The 18,889-nt window shown below is 44.5% G+C and overlaps 1 protein-coding gene across 4 annotated transcripts in view; it reads right to left on the bottom strand.

Annotated features, from left to right (window-relative positions):
• Positions 1-15,832, bottom strand: part of EI24 (EI24 autophagy associated transmembrane protein) — a 38,948-nt gene extending 23,116 nt beyond the window's left edge. The window contains exons 1-2 of one of the 4 annotated variants that reach the window (XM_084803767.1): positions 15,681-15,832; positions 341-402 (exon numbers count right to left, since the gene is read on the bottom strand). The gene's annotated coding sequence lies outside the window, so the exon portion shown is untranslated. Of the gene's footprint in view, positions 1-340; positions 403-4,454; positions 4,616-15,680 lie in introns of those variants that run through there. The other 3 variants (XM_084803766.1, XM_084803764.1, XM_084803763.1) reach the window with 3 other exon arrangements.
• Between the last annotated feature and the right edge of the window lie 3,057 nt (positions 15,833-18,889).

Below are 18,889 nucleotides of genomic sequence, written 5' to 3'. Positions count from 1 at the left end.
GTATTATTAATAAATGTCTTAACACAGATATTTTGCCTCCAGTGATAGGAAAGGGTCATTCAGAGACTGATCACAGAAGCCACTTTTGTTTGATGTCAAGGAAAAACACATTCCATATTTATTTTCACAGTGGAATATGTTTTATCTTTCTTTCATTTACTCAATGCAGGTTTAGACTAGTTAGACCTGTAGTGGTACAGCAGTTCCAGAAGGGAACTATTTGATGTAGATCCTCTATGTTATTAAAATATTCTCCTAGGGCATGTCTGTTGTTGTTGTTCAGTCGTTAAGTCGTGTCCGACTCTTCGTGACCCCATGGACCATAGCACGCCAGGCCTACCTGTCACTTCTACATCCAGTTAGTTGAAGGTTCCCATCCAAGGGGCCATGAGAATTATAGTTCTGCAAAGAAGCTAAGGATTACTAACAGTTTTATCATTCTCACAAAACTACAATTCCCAAGAATGTCTGGAGAAACTGGGACCATTACACCGACCATTTGCAAACTGGTATAAAATTTGCAGCGCAGGTGCACCCTTATAGTCCTATATATGTGGCTTATTCCACAGCAATCGCATTGATTTCAGCAAGTATAAAACTGAATACACATATTGAATTGCAACCTAAATCCCATCCAAATTAAGCCTCAGTTTGTTCATATTTCAAATGAGGATGATACTTCTTACTCACCACTGCAAGGCACTTCAAGAATTTGATGAAAAGCATTGTTATGAATTATGGGGTCCCACTTGTCCTCACTTATGGGCATTAACTATTCCTAACAAAACCCATTCAGTCTAAAACAAGTGATTATCTAGCTCCATCATATTAAACACTGCCTAACACCACCCTCCCCTTCATGGATCACTGCCTTGTTGTGGCGAAGGGGCTTGCGTAAGTCAGTGAAGCCATAAGCTATGCCGTGCAGGGCCACCCAAGATGGACAGGTCATCGTAGAGAGTTCTGACAAAATGTGGTCCACTGGAGAAGGAAATGGCAACCCACTCCAGTATTCTTGCCAAGAAAACCCCATGGAACGTATCACAAGGCTAAAAAATATGACGCTGGAAGATGAGCCCCTCAGGTCAGAAGGTGTCCAATATACTACTGGGGAAGAGCAGAGGGTATTTCCAAGTAGTGCCAGAAAGAGTGAAGCAGCTGGGCCAAAGCCAAAAGGATACTCAGCTGCAGATGTGTCTGGTGGTGAAAAGAAAGCCCGATGCTGTAAAGAACAATTGTTTAGGAACCTGGAATGTAAGATCAATGAATCAAGCTAAGCTGGAGGTGGTCAAGATGACAAGACTGAACATCAACATCTTGGGAATCAGCGAACTAAAATGGGCAAGCATGGGCAAATTTAATTCAGGTGACCCTACTACTGTGGGCAAGAATCCCTTAGAAGAAATGGAGTAGCACTCATAGTCAACAAAAGGGTGGGAAAAGCAGTACTGGGGTACAATCTTAAAAATGACAGAATGATCTCAGTACGAATCCAAGGCAAACCATTCAACATCACAGTAATTCAAGTCTATGCCCCAACCACTGAGACTGAAGCAGCTGAGGTTGATCGGTTCTATGAAGACCTACAACACCTTCTAGAACTAACACCAAAAAAAGATGTCCTCTTCATCATAGGGGATTGGAATGCTAACGTAGGAAGTCAAGAAATCACCGGGATAACAGGCAGGCATGGCCTTGGTGCACAAAATGAAGCAGGACAAAGGCTAATAGAGTTTTGCCAAGAGAACACGCTGATCATAGCAAACACGCTTTTCCAACAGCACAAGAGGCAACTCTACACATAGACATCACCAGATGGTTAATATCGAAATCAGATTGATTACGTCCTTTGCAGCCAAAGATGGAGAAGCTCTATACAGTCAGTAAAAACAAGACCTGGAGCTGACTGTGGCTCAGATCATGAGCTGCTTCAGGCAAAATTTTGGCTTAAATTGAAGAACGTAGGGAAAACCACTAAACCATTCAGGTATGACCTAAAACATACCCCTTATGAATATACAGGGGAGGTGACGAATAGATTTAAGGGATAAGACTTGATAGACAGAGTGCCTGAGGATAATGGACGGAGGTCCGTAACATTGTTCAGGAGGCAGCAACTACATCCATCCCCAAGAAAAAGAAATGCAAGAAAGCCAAGTGGCTGTCTGATGAGGCTTTACAAGTAGCTGAGGAAAGAAGGGAAGCGAAAAGCAAAGGAGAAAGGGGAAGATATATCCAACTGAATGCAGATTTCCAGAGAATAGCAAGGAGAGACAAGAAGGCCTTCTTAAATGAACACTGCAAAGAAATCGAGGAAAACAACAGAATGGGAAAGACTAGAGATCTCTTCAAGAAAATCGGAGTTCTCAAGGGAATATTTTGTGCAAAGACGGGCATGATAAAGGACAAAGAAGGCAGGGACCTAACAGCTATGGCCAACCTAGACAGCATAGTAAGAAGCAGAGACATCACCTTGCCGACAAAGGTCCGTCTAATCAAAGCTATGGTTTTCCCAGTAGTAATGTATGGCTGTGAGAGCTGGACTATAAGGAAGGCTGAGCGCCGAAGAATTGATGGATTCGAACTGTGGTGCTGGAGAAGACTCTTACGAGTCCCCTGGACTGCAAGGAGGTCCAATCAGTCAATCCTAAAGGAAATCAACCCTGACTGCTCACTGGAAGGACAGATGCTGAAGCTGAAGCTCAAATATTTTGGCCACATAATGCAAAGAGAAAACTCACTGGAAAAGACCCTGGTGCTGGGAAAGATTGAAGGCAAAAGGAGAAGGGGACGGCAGAGGATGAGATGGCTAGATAGCATCACCAATGCAATGAATATGAACTTGAGCACACTCCGGGAGGGAGCGGCGGACAGGAAGGCCTGGCGTGCTATGGTCCATGGGGTCACAAAGAGTCGGACATGACTTAACGACTGAAGAACAACAACAACACCCTAGGGACTATGGTATATAAGCACAGCTCACTAAATCATCCCACTCGAAAACAGAATTACTATGCTGATCTCACAATTCATTCATCCCCTTCCCAAAAAAGAATTAATGTTGTTCCTAGCAAGCTCCCAAGTGCTCTGCTTAAAATACTGTCCACAGAACAGCCTATATCACTAAAGCCACTCTTCAATTTAATAATACAGAGCATTTATATACCAGTTTATGGAATTAAAGGAACTTTCCATGTGTTCTCAGGAATCCTTACAACTGCCTTGTCTGGTAGGCCAGTACTATTACCCCCATATTAAAGTTGACGAGAGTCAGTGTGAGCGCCAGGGTGGTGTAGTGGTTAGTGTTGGGCTGAGACTTGGGAGTCCTGGGTTCTAATCCCCGCTTGGCCATAAAGCTCACAAGGTGATTTTGGGGCAGTCATTGATTCTCAGCCTAACCTACCTCACAGGGTTGTTGTGAGAATAAAACGAAGAGGAGGAGGAGGAGGATCACCGCCTTGGCCTCCTTGAAGGAAAGGCAGGATATAAATGAAACAAATAAATAACGATGGCCTGAGGCTGAGAGAACTACAGTTTGAACAAGTCTGCCTAGTAAACTTGTAGCTGCAGCATCACTTGAACCTGGTTCACAGCCCAGGCTCATAACCACAGCACTAGTTCCAATCTGACATAAGGGCTAGCTCAGACCTTCAGAAGAGCATGGTAAAACTGGCAGCAATGATACCCTTCAACCTCTTGCCTGCAATGTCTACACAGAAAGTGTGCCTACCATATAAAGCCACTTTAAGAGGAAATCAAAGGAAAAGCTGGGCCACTTTAAGAGGAAATCAAAAGTGCACACCGCCTTATATAAAAACCACTGAAAGCAATGATCTCGGAAATACCTACAACGAATGGGGTGAGGAAGACTGCAAAAGAGGGTCAGAGCGCAGCAACGGGCTAGAGCAAAGGGGGGCCCAGTCACAACAAGGAAAAGGAATAACGGACTGCAGTTGCGGCGGGCTGCACAGATGGGTTCAGAAGGGTTTGAATCGACATCAGGGCAGGGACAAGCAACAACATGGGACGACGAACAGAAGCAAAGGGTTTGGGGTGCATATGCGGGGTGGGGGAGACAGTTCTCCAAAGCAGAAAAGAAAGGAGGATGCACGTCAAAGCAACAGAGGTATATTGGATATATCGAGTAGAAAATCGGGAGAGATTATAAATCGGGTGTAAGAGCAATATGTGGATTAGACATTGAACGGGGGGGGGGTGTTATATGGGAAGGTATGAGGATACAGAAAGGGAAGGGCCGATTGGGGGGGGGGGGAGATGATTTTTTGCGGGAGGAGAAATCGAGGTTTCTAAATCCCAAAGCGTAGTGAACCTAGGAGCAGCCGGAGTTTGCAGTCTGGAAAGGGAAAGAAGGGAAGCCCCAAAACAGGGTGCTGGGAAGGGGGAGGGAGGGAGGTTCACCACCAACCAACGCGCACACGGCCTCCGATACTTACCGGCCCGGGGCCCTCGGAGCCCGTGCTGGCGGCGGCGGCGGACCCGACCCAGGCGAACGCCAAGCGCGTGACAGGCCGCCTCGGCCACCAGGAAAGGCTGGCTGGGCTGAACCGCCAGCTCCTCGGGCAGCGCCGGCCGGGAAGCCGCCGCGCAGGCGCGCGCCCTCCTCCGCCGCCGCCGCCGCCGCCTCTCCCGCCCCCCCCCGTTCAGGATTGCGAGGAGCCAGCCGGCCGCTAAAGGAAGCATCCCCAAGAGTCAGCTCGGGCTTTTCACGCATGCGCGCCTCCTGGAGGAGCGAGCAAGCGCAGTGAAGGAGCCACAAGGAGGAGGGAGGGGAGAAACTGTTTCGTGTGACGTCAGGGAGAGGGCGGGGTACGGCGTTGCTATGGGGACGCGTGTGCTGATACACACGATTGGCTTAAAATGTCAACAGGCTGTTTTAAATAAAATTATATATATAATAATTTTATTATATTTATTTCTCTCTCTCTCTCTGTATATATATATATATATATATATATATAGAGAGAGAGAGAGAGAGAGAAGCAAATATATACACACACACACACACTCACACATATATATATATATATATATATTATAACGAATTTTTTTAATACATTTTTGGTGGTTTCTGATTTCTTACTGTGCAATCCGATGTCTCCTCAGAAGTAAGACCTGTTCCATTCAATGGGGCTAGCTCCTAGCTGAGCATTACTCCACTTCGGAGTAAGCCTCACTGCACCTACTAGTTCTTACTTCTGAGTAGACAGGTATAGGATTGCACTGCCAAGAACTTAAAGATCCCCCGGCCCTCAACCAGCCAAGCCTGAGAGTGACATTAAAAAAAAAAAAAAGTCTGACATACCAAATATTTTGAAACTTGTGGTGACATCACAAAATTTGGAGACGAAACAAAGCATATGGTTTTGCAATCCTCACTCTGATTTGAATCTCGAATTTTAAAATAATGTAAGACTCTCACAGTATTCAAAATCGCGTTCCCTTTGTTGAAACTGAATAAATACAAGTCAAGTGTTTACTTTGGCAGCCAAAATTGACAGCACTTGCTAGGGCTGCAATTCTATGCATCTTTAACTGGGAGTAAGCCCAATTTGAACACAGTGATCCAGTTCACACAGTCAAAACAACCCACCATGTCTTGTTTAAGCCGTGGTGGGCTGTGATGCATGCCAGCGCGTGCTGGGTGGGATGTGAATACTCAACACCCGGCCAAGGCTTATCATGTTGCACGAACCTGGGGACTGTGGGTTATGCAAGGGTTAAAAACAATCCTTGCACAACCCTACAACAGACCATGTTTAAACCTCACATAACCCATGGCCCCCGGGGTTTTCACAGCATGACAAGCGGGAGTGGAATATTCAAAATGGCCGCCTGCACACATCACAGCATGGCTTAAATGTTCAGTTATACAAACGGGCCCACTGGGTCTTCTGAGTAAATATGTATTGCTTCATAGATTAGTAATACTATTCTCACCAGCATTTCCACCAGCCATGCTAAATTACAAACACATGCCATAATACACAAGAATCTTTAATTTAAGAATAGTCAGGAATCCTGTCACCTCTACCATGCTGGGGCCATAATCACAAAAATTGTTTTAAATCCCAGATTCATCTCTAAACATACATTAGAGTTCGGGGGCGGGAGGGAATCCATCCCTTTACTATTTCAGTCATCCTGGCTGACAGTACAAAATGCTGGGAAATGTTAACATCCTTTTATAATTCAATAAATATTAATTCCTTATAAAGCAATCCTATGACTGTCTACTGAGAAGTCAGGCTTCCTGAGTTCAATTAAACTTACTGCTAGGGTGCATAGAGAATGCAGCCTTGACACTTCAAGGGACAAATAACACGATTTTGAACATGTACCGTAATGGAGACGTCTACACACTTCCAACAAACAGCACTTTTGAAAGATCTGAGGAGGAAAGGATTCCACATTCCTTCCTACATGTTCATGAGACATGGAAAAACCCCAGTTTGTATGTTTATCTGTTACCACCATTTATACACCTCTTTACTACAAAATATCCATGCTGACTCACAATCGAAATACTGAGTAGATCTGAGACAAAAAGTGATGAGTCCTAAATAAGACAGCCTTTTTTATAGTGTAACAAAGGGTTGATAATAACTTCATTAAGAAGCCTCCAGATGTTTTGGACTACAACCCCCAACCTCCCTGACCATTGGCTACGCTAGCTGGGGCTGATGGGAGTTGTAGTTCAAAACATCTGGTGGACACCAGGTTGGGGAAGGCAGAGCTCCTAGCAGAGACTAGCAGCTCCTAGAAATCCAACTGTTCATGGAAATGTTATTTTAACTAGGACAATTCCATTGCAGATAATTAACAGAAGATGTTGCACAACTTCTTCATAGGTTATGATTATCCTGTAAACAGGAAGCATCTTGAGATCATCATCTAATTATACTACAAGATGTCAGTCAGTGAAAAAGGGATCTTGTCCAACAACTGTGGGATGACAAGGAAGGAGACTGGCTCAAAACATCTCATTCTTCACAGACAAGAAACCACTGATTGTTTGAAGCAAACATTAGTATGTTTCAACATACTGACCAGACTGCAGTCCTATGTTCATTTACAAGGCAGAAGGCAAGAGTGGATAAAAATAAATGTTTTTTTAAACGAACAAAGTCAGATTTTAAAAAATTAAATTGGATTTTTAAAAAACTTTAAATACTAAGTTTCCCTGAAATAATTACTTAGTTAATATTAAATAATTTGTTCAATGCAGGAACCAGCAAAGTTATTCATTACACAGTATATTCAGAATTAGTATTTAAAAAAATCAATTTCCATAAAAGTAGCAATGTCATGTCTATATTAGCTGAGGAAGGTTGGGCAAACTGGAGCGGGTGGGAAGGGGTGTAACGAAGTGGCAACTGCTTTTCTTTTGTTGGAGGAAAAGCAACATGTTTTGTGGCTCTTGAAAGACTAAGACATTTAGGGAGCAATTCTATGGGGATAGTCGGCTGCCTGTGAACTCGGAGGCGACCGCCTATCCAATGCATGGCAAGAGGAGCTTGGCGGAGTCCTCCCCTCCACACTCCAGCTACCCTGTATTTGTGGCTAGACAGCCCTGACATCGAAGCGTGGGGTGGGGATGCCAGACAACGCATAGGAAGTGTCGTACCAGCACTTACGAACTCCCCGCCCCACCCCGCCCCCAGGAATGCCCCCTTTCCCCCTGCTCCGCACTGCTCTGACAAGCACGGAGCGCGGGGACGATCCCTGCTGCCTATGAGACGGTGGGGGAGGGGGTGGGGAGGCGGTTCTCCAGGAACCGACCAGTCCTATGGCTGTCTAGCTGCTGTCTAGCGGCCATAGGATTGTGCCCATACAGAATGATCCTGTGGCCCCTAGACAGCATCTGAGGGGCCACAGGATAGTTGGGATTCCGAGATCTGAGGTCAGAGACAGTGCTCCAACCTTGGAGCTGGGAATCGGAGTCCCCCTCCCCCGGAGCACAGAAAACACTGCTCCCTTTGCACGCTGAGGTCAGAAACCCGACCTTGGGCAACAAGGAAAGGGGGCGTTTTGGTGGACAGATTGGGAGGGGACTGGAGAGGGCAGGATATGAGCCTTCCTGAGGGTGTCCAGCCTCCTTCCCTCCCCCTCTGAGATGCTTTCACTAGATAGGCAAAAAAGCCTATCTAGCTAAAATGCAGGGCAGGAGGACGGGGAGGCGAAGATTGCCTCCCCTGCTCCTCTTGCCCTGCACAGGATCACCGTAAGCCTCCAAATTCGGAGGCCTATGGTCATCGCAAAAATCAAATAATCTAAATAATATCCCCTTCCATATTGCAGAAATAATACTCTATTTAGAGTGTCAGCCTATGCATGTTTAGAAAGAAAAATGTCCTACTTTTTTCTGTCTAGACATGGATAGGATTACACCCTTAGCTGCAATTTAACATGGTTTGGTGGTGCATTTGCACCACCGTTTAGGAAATACAAAGCAGCCTTTTTTCTTGCCAATTAAAATTATTGAATTGAATCAATCCACCATGTCCTAAGCCTCATTGAACATATTGTGGCAGTACTCACCTTTGACTAAAAATGCATGGGATTGGACTGTTACTGTATCTTTTCAGTGATTTGTTTGTTTTAAAGCAGCTCTTCCATACAAGGTTTGAGTGGGCAACCTGTGGCCCTCCAATTAATTTGGCCTACAGCTCACATCAGCCCTAACCAGCATAGCCAATGGTGAGGGGGGATGGGAACTGTAGGCCAAAACATCTGGAGGACCACAAGTTGCCCACCTCCGCTACAAGAGATCTCTGGAAGAAAGCTAGGTCTTTAAAATTGTATTTCATGGTGCCATTTTGTTACACCTCCAAATCCTGCCTTCTGAACAGTTCTGAGACAGTGTAGATTGACAACCTTGCTTCTGTGGTCTTACAGTTTTATGAGCCTATCAGGGATGGGAAAACATATTGCTACTAGCGTATAACAAGTTCAAAAAGTACTATCTGTGACAAGTAATACAGTGTAAAATAGCACTTTCTCAGTACACGTGTTTGTTTCCTTCGTTCATGCGTTCAAGCACCTTGAAAACAACGCAGTGATTATTCGAAGACAACATGGATTTGTCAAGAACAAATCCTGCCTGACGAATCTGATCTCATTTTTTGATCAAGTAACCTCCCTTGTGGACTGTGGGAATGCTGTAGACATAACATACCTCGACTTCAGCAAAGCTTTCGACAAAGTGCCCCATGATCTCCTGATGAGCAAACTAGCTCAAAGTGGGCTAGATGCGACAACGATCCAGTGGATCCACAGTTGGCTACAGAATCAGACTCAAAGAGTGCTTATCAGTGGGACCTTCTCAAACTGGGGAGAGATAACGAGCGGGGTACCGCAGGGCTCAGTCCTGGGCCCAGTGCTCTTCATTGTTTTTATTAAAGACTTGGAGGAGGAGGTGCAGAGTATGCTGATAAAATGTGCAGAGTATGCTGATAAAATGTGCAGATGACACAAAATTGGGCGGGATAGCTAATACTTTGGAAGACAGAAACAAAATTCAAAGTGATCTTGATAGACTAGAGCACTGGGCAGAGAACAACAGAATGACATTTAATAGGGATAAATGCCAAGTTCTGCACCTAGGAAAGAGAAACCAAATGCACAGATACAAGATGGGGGATACGTGGCTCAACAACACTACAAGTGAGAAGGATCTTGGAATTGTTGTTAATCACAAGCTGAATATGAGCCAACAATGTGATGTGGCTGCAAAAAAGGCAAATGTTCTTTTGGGCTGCATTTATAGAAGCATAGCTTCCAAATCCCGGGAAGTACTAGTTCCCCTCTACTCAGCACTGGTTAGGCCTCATCTTGAGTTCTGTGTCCAGTTCTGGGCACCACATTTTAAGAAGGATGCAGACAAACTGGAGAGGGTTCAGAGGAGGGCAACAAAGATGATCAGAGGACTGGAAACAAAGCCCTATGAAGAGAGTCTGAAAGAACTGGGCATGTTTAGCCTCAAGAAGAGAAGACTGAGGGGACATAGGATAGCGCTCTTCAAGTACTTGAAAGGTTGTCACAGACAGGAAGGCCAGGATCTCTTCTTGATCATCCCAGAGTGCAGGACACGGAATAATGGGCTCAAGTGACAGGAAGCCAGATTCTGTCTGAACATCAGGAAAAACGTCCTGACTGTTAGAGCAATACGACAATGGGACCAATGACCTAGGGAGGTAGTGGGCTCTCCCACACTGGAGGCATTCAAGATGAGGCTGGACAGCCACCTGTCAGGAATGCCTTGAGTTGGATTCCTGCATTGAGCAGGGGGTTGGACTCGATGGCCTTGTAGGCCCCTTCCAACCCTACTATTCTATGATTCTATGCTTGTTTCGTTGCTTGGCTTGTACCATGGAGAACTACTGGCAGAGAGCTTTCATCCTGCTGAATGGAGGAGACAGCACTTCGTTTGCACTGAGCCAAGTGACTGAAAGTGATAGAATCTTGCAGCATCACGGAAAGGCAGGGGCACAGCCACAGACCATACACATTGGCAGAACTTCCAAGATAAGCCAAATTAATGGAGCACATTATCATAATGTGCCCCCAGTTTGAAGTAAGCTCATTTATTTTGGGGTATATGCAGAATTCACCTTTGACTTAAATATATACAACCAGGTTTAAGATGCTGCTACTTGCCTCCAGACAAATGTTTTGCCCTCTTATTCTAGTACAGAAACAAAGAGAAGGTGGATCAAGTTCTCAGTCCTAAACAAGAACTGAACACTTCATTTGTCAAATCTCCCTTTCAGTGCTTTTATGCATAGGAGACTGAACCAACTGCTTGCCTTTGAGGGTAGAAAAGAGTGCTATAAGGATTTCATGAATCCACTGGATAGGTGGAAATTTGTCCCAGATGCCAAACAGATCATGCCAAATGCCAGGATGGAGTAGGGCAGGCATCTGAGGCTGGTCTTGGAAGTAGGGACAGAACGAACGGGAGTTACAAAGGAAGAATAGCTCAGGCTAGGGGATGGATACATGAAAGAATGCAGATCTAGTGAGTAAGAAAAAAGAGAAATGAAGTGCAAAAGCAGACTCATGCAAGGCACCTAGATTCCTCAGGTTGCTTCTAATTTTTATCACAGCTAGCCAAATAATATCCTTAGAACAGGGGTGAGCAAAAAATAGATCCCCAGATGTTTTGGATTTTGAGTCCCAGCCTTTTCCACCATTGGCTATATTGGCAGGGAGTTCTGGGAGTTGAAGTCCCAAACATCTGGAGATCTACCTTCTGCCCACCCCTGCCTTAGAGAATACTTCACACTGCAACTGATGTTTTTCAGGAGGAACAGCATTTGTCATTGTCTGTATGTAATCCCACAATTCATTGATTCAAGAGCAGTTCCATTGACTTCTAGGACTACTAAGAAAATGGATGATGTTTTGGTACTTCACATTCTCATCCAAAATGTCTCAACTCGGACATAAGTCAACCCGATATCAATTACACTAGGTCCCAAGTGTTCTTGAAATCATAGCCATAGAGCACAAAACTTTGTTTAATATGGCAGGACCTCCTACAGTCAAGCTGGAGAAACATTCCAAGTGCCGAAGAGGTGAGGTAACGGCTTTCTCTCATATGCCATGACAAACACAGGATTCTGCCAACACTAGTCCCTTGTTTGCCAACCCTCTCTGTTAGGCGTGTGGTACAACCAACCTCAGATGCACTTGACATTCCAGAGAAAACAGAATTGCTAGTTTATATTGGGAGACCTCCGCTGTGGATGAACAAATCTTAGGCAGCCCCTGTTGTAAAATACCCACATGGCTATATGAGTGTCTGCAGAAAGAATGTACTGGGGGGCGGGGGGTGTCTCTTAAAAAGAATCAATCACTACTCTATGTAGGATTGGCATGACAGTCATTTGACCAGTCAGTTATTTGATTGTGGTCAAATACTGTTAAAAATTCCAAAAATACCATGGTGTAGATGGGAGATTACCCTTTTTATTTAATTGTGGTGCCAATTGCTAGCAAGGACCAGAGTAAGGGCTTTTCGCCTACCTCTATAGTAGTTAGGGGCAAACCTAGCATCATAGCAAAACTTGTAGTTACTGCAGCAATCTCCAAAATAGGAAAACAAGGAGACATAAATGGCAAAGGTCACTACATAGAGCAACCTTCCTCAACCTGGTACCTTCCAGATGTTTTTGACTTTAACTCCCATCAGCCCCAGCCACCACAGCCAATGGCCAGGAATCCTGGGAGGTGTAGTCCAAAACATCTGGGGGGCACCAAGTTGGGAAAGGATGACCTAGTGCGTAGAGCAGCCTTCCCCAACTCAATGCCCTCCAGGGGTGATGGGCTGTAACTCCCATAATTCCTAGCCACCATAGTTCATGGGGACAGAGTATCAAATAAAAAGCAGAAAGGACTGGGTTCAAGTCCTTACTCAGCCATGACGTTTATTATGGCAGACATTGGCTCAGTCATAGGGCTTCTTCACATGGAGTTTTTATCCTGCTATTGACATTGGTTACTCATGGAAGTTTGTGGGTCCTTTAGATGACGTTGTCAATCTCTAGGGCATCTCCCACACTAAATGACCTTTATTCCATTTTTTAAAAGATCAGCGATAATGAGCTATCAAATTACGATGCTTGAGTCCCTTCCATGAAAATAGGAAAAGCCACAATAAGAGGAGCTAGACCACAGCGCCATCTAGCAGCTGTATAATGAAACATATGGAAGACCCAGATAAGGAGGAAAAGCGGGGGAAGGAAGCGCATGTAAAGGGAGTCTGTCGTGATCCTGCATTTAAAAGGGAAGCAAACAGCCCTGTTTTAAATGCATTATTTTAGGCTGGTGTAGAGATGCTCATAGACACTCAGCCTAGCCTACGTCACAGAGGATAACATTGATGAAGTTGTATTTACCTTTTTCCTCCTCCCTCCCAATCCATTTTCCTTTTATGTCATGTCTTTCAGAGTGTAAGGCTGAAGGGAGGGACAGTATTATCAGTTATCTTTGCAAACTGTTCTGAGAACCTTTTGTTGGTTGAAAAGTGGAGTAAAAATGCTTCTAATAAATTATTAATAAATTAATAAATTATGTACATTGCTGGGGGGGGCAGAAAGGAAGAAAGGCAGAATACAAATGTAATACAATACTTCTTTAAAGTTAGGTGTTATGGTGAAATGACATTACGTAATTTTTTTAGCATTAGCAGAAGTATCGAACTTGTTGGTGACTATATTCTTAGTAGTTCTCATGGGGTTTTATCTTTGTCTTACTTAGAATGGACCCATTGAAATGAGTTAACTAATTTAAGTCCCATTCATTCCATTCGGTCTGCTCTAAGTAGGACTAACATTGGAAACCACCCATTATGTTATTTTTATTAAAAAAAAAACCTTGATCATTCTTTGACAATATTTGACCAGACAACCGACCAGATATTTTTTGACCAGTCAAATATAAAATTGTAACTCCACACCAGGCCATCCTGGACTCTGGGTTTCTATGAAAATACATCTTCTGAAGACATAGTATGGAAAATGGAAATCCATCTTTTGTATTCCTAGGGCACATTCACAACCTCAGGAATCTTGTATAGTTCACTTTGTTTTGGCACAGCTGCCCTGACCACCAGCTGATTAGTATAAAATCTGTGGAAGATAAGCAAACATAAGATAAAACCCATCTCTTCAGAACAGATATCTCATCTACCCAATAGAACCAAAAAATTATATCAGAACCACACTCAGTCAGGCTTTATGTTACATATTTAATCCTTAGCCTTCTACTACATAATCAATTGCATCCGAAGCCAGGGTGGTCCAGAATACATTGGTTTTGTAAAAACCCTGAAAAGTGTAATATTCCAGCTCATCCATGGAACAGTTTAGAAGACCCAAGGCAACCCATTCTCTCATTCTTGGTAAATGATATCTAACAATACATAATCATACCTCTCAGACATCGTCTGTCTTAATACACCAGATTACTACCAGGAGTGATCAGTCAGAACACATATCGCCAGTTTTCACAACTTCACTGGCTTCCTGTCTGTCTGTTTCTTAGCACAATCCAAAGTACCTGCCTTCACCTTAAAATGAAAATGGCTAAATGGCTTGGGACCTGGGTGGCGCTTGCTCCCATAGAACCTGCTCTTTTCCTGAGATTATCTTCAGAGGTTCTTTCCCCCACACCCCAGTATCTCAAATGTCTGAAGTTCAGGCATTTGTAATTCCATAATTGTGCTAAATTAATTGTAAAGAAACTGCACTGCTGCACTTTAAACATCCAAGTTTTGCAACGCTTCAGGTTTTAAATATGTATGCAAGCAGCACTGGGTAAATAGTAAATGCATGCACTTTCACCTTCAGCTTTTAGAGTGTTATAATACTATAATACTTATATTTTCCATTGTCCACATTGTGAATAGTTTATTGTTTAGAAATGGAGATGTGCAGTGAGATTTACCATTAGCTTTTTGCTGAGAAAGGCCAGCTCTAAATTACTCAATCCACAAATAAGAAGAGAGGCACAATCAGTCTTTAGTTGGATTATAGCTACTTGAAAACAAAGCAGAATTTATGGCTGTTTTGTCAGGCAGTACTAGGAAATCTCTATGTAATGGAGTATAAGTGACTACACAGTGAAGACATACACTAAGGATGCAATCCTATGCATGTTTAGACAGAGAAAAGGCCTATGACTCCCAGCATGCCCCAGCCACCATGACAGCTGGAGGGATGCTGGGAGTTGTAGGACTTTTTTCTGTCTAAATATGCATAGGATTACACTTTAAGGGCACAATCTTGTGCATGTTTTGACAGAAAAAAAGTCTTACAACTCCTAGCATTTCCAAGCCAGCCATGGGAGCTGTAGGTCTTTTTTCTGTCTAAACAAGCATAGGATTTAGGCTACAACCATAAGACACTTACTAAGGACTAAACCTCATTTAACTCAGTGAGGCTTGCTACATGCTTAGGATAGCACTGTTAGGCTGCAGTGTAAAGTGTAGCCCAAAACATCCAAAGTGTAGCCCAAAACATCCAGAGGGCTCACGTTGGGGAAGGCTGCCATACACACTTCCTTGGGAGTAAGCCCCACTGAACTCAATGGGGTTTGCTTCATATTTCATTTCATTCATTACGTTTCTATACTGCCCGATAGCCTAAGCTTTGTACCTGGGCAGCGTACAAAGATTAAAACTTTAAACATGCATTATTAAAACCACTTACATACAAACATATAAACAGACAGCGCACACAGATTTATATATTTAAATATGTATAAGCCACCTTTCTGGACCAGAAAGGTATGGCTAATACTCACAAAGTTAAGATGACCCGGGGCACAATTGCAGCACATGTACAGAAAGCATTATTCGCTCTCTCCTTTCAAAACACATTATCATCAGCACAGAAACATAATTTATATTCCGCCACACCTGTACACAAGGTGCATGCATTCTTCAACGCAGCTCTGCAACGTGTGAAAACCTATATAGCTGTCCTGTCTGATATACAACTTTCCCCCCAACCAGAAGCAGCCCCTGTGCAGCCCCATTCCTTATTTACAGCCCCTCTTTCTCCGCTTACCTCTTGGGACTCTCCAAGCAGCCCTCCTCCAGGTCTCCACACAACACCTCCCACTCACCAGCATTCAAGGCAGCTCGGATTTCTTACCTTCCCAGTTCTGTGCTACCCTAAACAGCTCTCCTGCCAAAAGCCCGGAACATCTTTGTTGCGTGCACAAACACCCCCTGAGAAATGTAGTCCTGAACCTTTCTTTGCTTTGCATAGCAGGAGCGCTAACCAATTATTACATGGCCTTAAGTGGCTGCAGAGAGCAATCTGGGAACTGTAGTTTGTGATAGGTCTTTCTCTTCGACCAATGAGAAATGGAGTTCCGTATGTTACGCCACGTCCGCAAGAACAGATCACGCTCCCTTTCTTCTCAGCTGTGATTGTAGCTGGTGCCTCCTGGAGGGGATCTCCTGCTCTCTCGAAAGTATCCATTAAAAGAGTTCGTGGAGCATTCGGAAGCTTGCACATTTTGGAGGAAAATTTGGTTGGCCCTAATAAAGGTATTGCCCAACTGTGGATTTTGATTTCCAACCCACCCACCTTTTTTTTTTCTTATGGACAAGGATGGTTTATTGGTTTTTTGCGTGTGTGTTTTTTATCACCTGGAAGCAAATCTAGAAGAACGTAAGAAGAGCTGTGCTGGATCAGAACAAATGAATCACAAAGGGAAACAACAGAAAGTGGGCTCAACAATTGTTTATACTTGCATTAGCCTGTTTAGAGTGTTCAGTTAGTATTAATGTAAGGACCAGGATGCTGTAGTGGCTAGAGGGATGGACTAGGGATGAGAAGACCTAGGTTTAAATCCTCATATAGCCATGAAGCTCTCAACCCAACCTGCCTCACAGCGTTGTTGTGAGGATGGATGGATGGATGGATGGATGGAAACCACCATGTGTGCTGCCTTGAGTGCCTTGGAGGAAAGGTGGAATATAAATGAAATAAATAACAGAACCTGAACCTGAACAGCACTAACATGAACAGCACTAAGATGGGAAGGAGCCTGTGGGAAGGAGGACCAGCCAGCTGAACCAGGTGGATCCTGAGCCAGGTGGAGGAAAACTCGTGCTGAGTCTGACCAAACACAAGTAAGAGCCCACTATCAAGCCTACTCTGTGGTGGTGAGGGTGGCAAAGAGGCTGTACTTTTCCACCAGTCTTGCATCTTCTCACTGTTGTCCAGCAGAGATTTTCCAAGTGGTTCATGGCCTGTTATATTCTGGGCCAGGGAGAGTGACGGTGGAACCCTCGGTGGCACACTGTGATAAGTTTGCAAGGCACTTTGAAGATAAAGTCGCTCAGATTTGTCATAAATTGGACACCACGATTAATGCAGTTCCATTGGTAGAGGCATTCAGAGCACCATCAGGACCAGTTTTATTGGATGAGTTTCAGTTACTGAGGCCTGAGGATGCGGACAAGGTGCTTGGCCAAGTCCGATGGACCACTTGTGTGCTTGACCCTTGCCCTTCATGGCTTATTAAATCAAACAAAGAGGGGATGTCCGGCTGGGTGCAGGAGGTTGTAAATTCCTCCTTGAGAGAGGGAGTGGTGCCTGCCACTTTAAAAGAGGCAGTAATTAGACCACTCCTGAAAAAGCCTAACCTGGACCCAGAGGATGTTAACAATTATAGGCCAGTGGCCAACATCCCCTTCCTGGGCAAGGTGCTTGAGCGGGTGGTTGTAGGACAGCTCCAGGCACTTGTGAATGAAACGGATTATCTAGATCCATCTCAATTGGGCTTCAGGCCTGGTTTTGGAACAGAAACTGCCTTGGTCGCCCTGTGGGATGACCTCTGCCAGGAGAGGGACAGGGGGAGTGCGACCCTGTTGATTCTCCTGGACCTCTCAGCGGCTTTCGATACCATCGACCATGGTAGCCTTCTGGACAGGTTGTCTGGGTTGGGAGTTGGAGGAACTGCACTGCAGTGGTTCTGCTCCTACTTGGATGGCAGATTCCAGAAGGTGGTGCTGGGGGATTGCTCTGTGCCGTGGCAATTCTGCCATGGGGTTCCACAGGGCTCTATTTTATCCCCTATGCTGTTTAACATCTACATGAAACCGCTGGGGGAGGTTATCCGGAGGTGTGGGCTGAGGTGCCATCAATATGCGGATGGCACCCAGCTCTACCTCTTTCTCATCACACCCAGGTGAGGCAGTGGCTGTTCTGAATCAGTGCCTGGGCATGGTAATGGACTGGATGAGGGCCAATAAACTGAAATTCAATCCAGACAAGATGGAGGTACTATTAGTGGGTGGTTCGTCTGCCCAGCTAGGTGATATTCAACCTGTTCTGGAGGGGGTTGCACTCCCCCTAAAGGATCACGTTCGTAGTTTGGGGGTGCTCTTGGATCCAGAACTGTCACTTGAGGCACAGGTGAACTCAGTGGCACGGAGCACTTTTTATCAGCTTAGGCTGGTATACCAACTACGCCTTTATCTGGACAGAGATAGCCTAGCTACAGTTATCCATGTAACTTCTCGTCTGGATTACTGCAATGCGTTATACGTGGGGCTGCCTTTGAAAACGGTCCGGAAACTTCAGCTGGTCCAAAATAGGGCAGCAAGATTGTTAACAGGGACTGGCCAGCAAGCTCATATTACGCCATTACTTTTTCAGCTGCACTGGCTGCCAGTCCATTTCCGGGCCTGATTCAAAGTGTTGGTATTAACATTTAAAGCCCTTAACGGCTTGGGGCCAGGTTACCTGGAGGATCGCCTCCTCCCATATGTGCCTGCCCGGACCTTAAGATCATCATCAGCGGCCCTTCTCCGTGAGCCCCTGACAAAGGAAGTGAGGTGGGTGGGCTACTAGGAGGAGGGCTTTTTCTGCTGTGGCACCCCGGCTCTGGAACCTCCCTAGTGAGGTTCGCCTGGCACCTACATTGTATTCCTTTCGGCGCCAGGTGAAGACCTTTTTATTTTCCCAGGCATTTTAGCATTTTAGCTTTCTAGACTTTTAGCTTTGCTGTTTTAAATCTGTATTTTAAACTCCTGCACTGCTGCTAGGTTTTATTGTGGTTGTATTGTTAGATTGTGGTTTTAATGTTCTGTATATTTTAAATTGTTTTATTGTATGCTGTTTGGTTTTAATTTTTGTGAACCGCCCAGAGAGCTTCGGCTATTGGGCGGTATAGAAATGAAATAAATAAATTAAAATAAAATAAAATAAATAAGATGCCTAACAACATTACAACAATGTTCACCCAAGCTTAACTGTTGTTCTAGTTTGTTTCTTCTGATGTACTCTCAGGGTCAAATGGTAACAGGAGGATCTGTGCTGCGCTCACATTACTTTTTAGTCTTTGT

This window comes from Heloderma suspectum, chromosome 6 (assembly GCF_057233095.1).
Source record: "Heloderma suspectum isolate Gila_16-S chromosome 6, 16-S_ref, whole genome shotgun sequence".
Classification (NCBI taxonomy): Eukaryota; Metazoa; Chordata; class Lepidosauria; order Squamata; family Helodermatidae; genus Heloderma; species Heloderma suspectum.
Note: the sequence above shows the minus strand (reverse complement) of the source record. Positions and strands in the feature narration are given on the sequence as shown.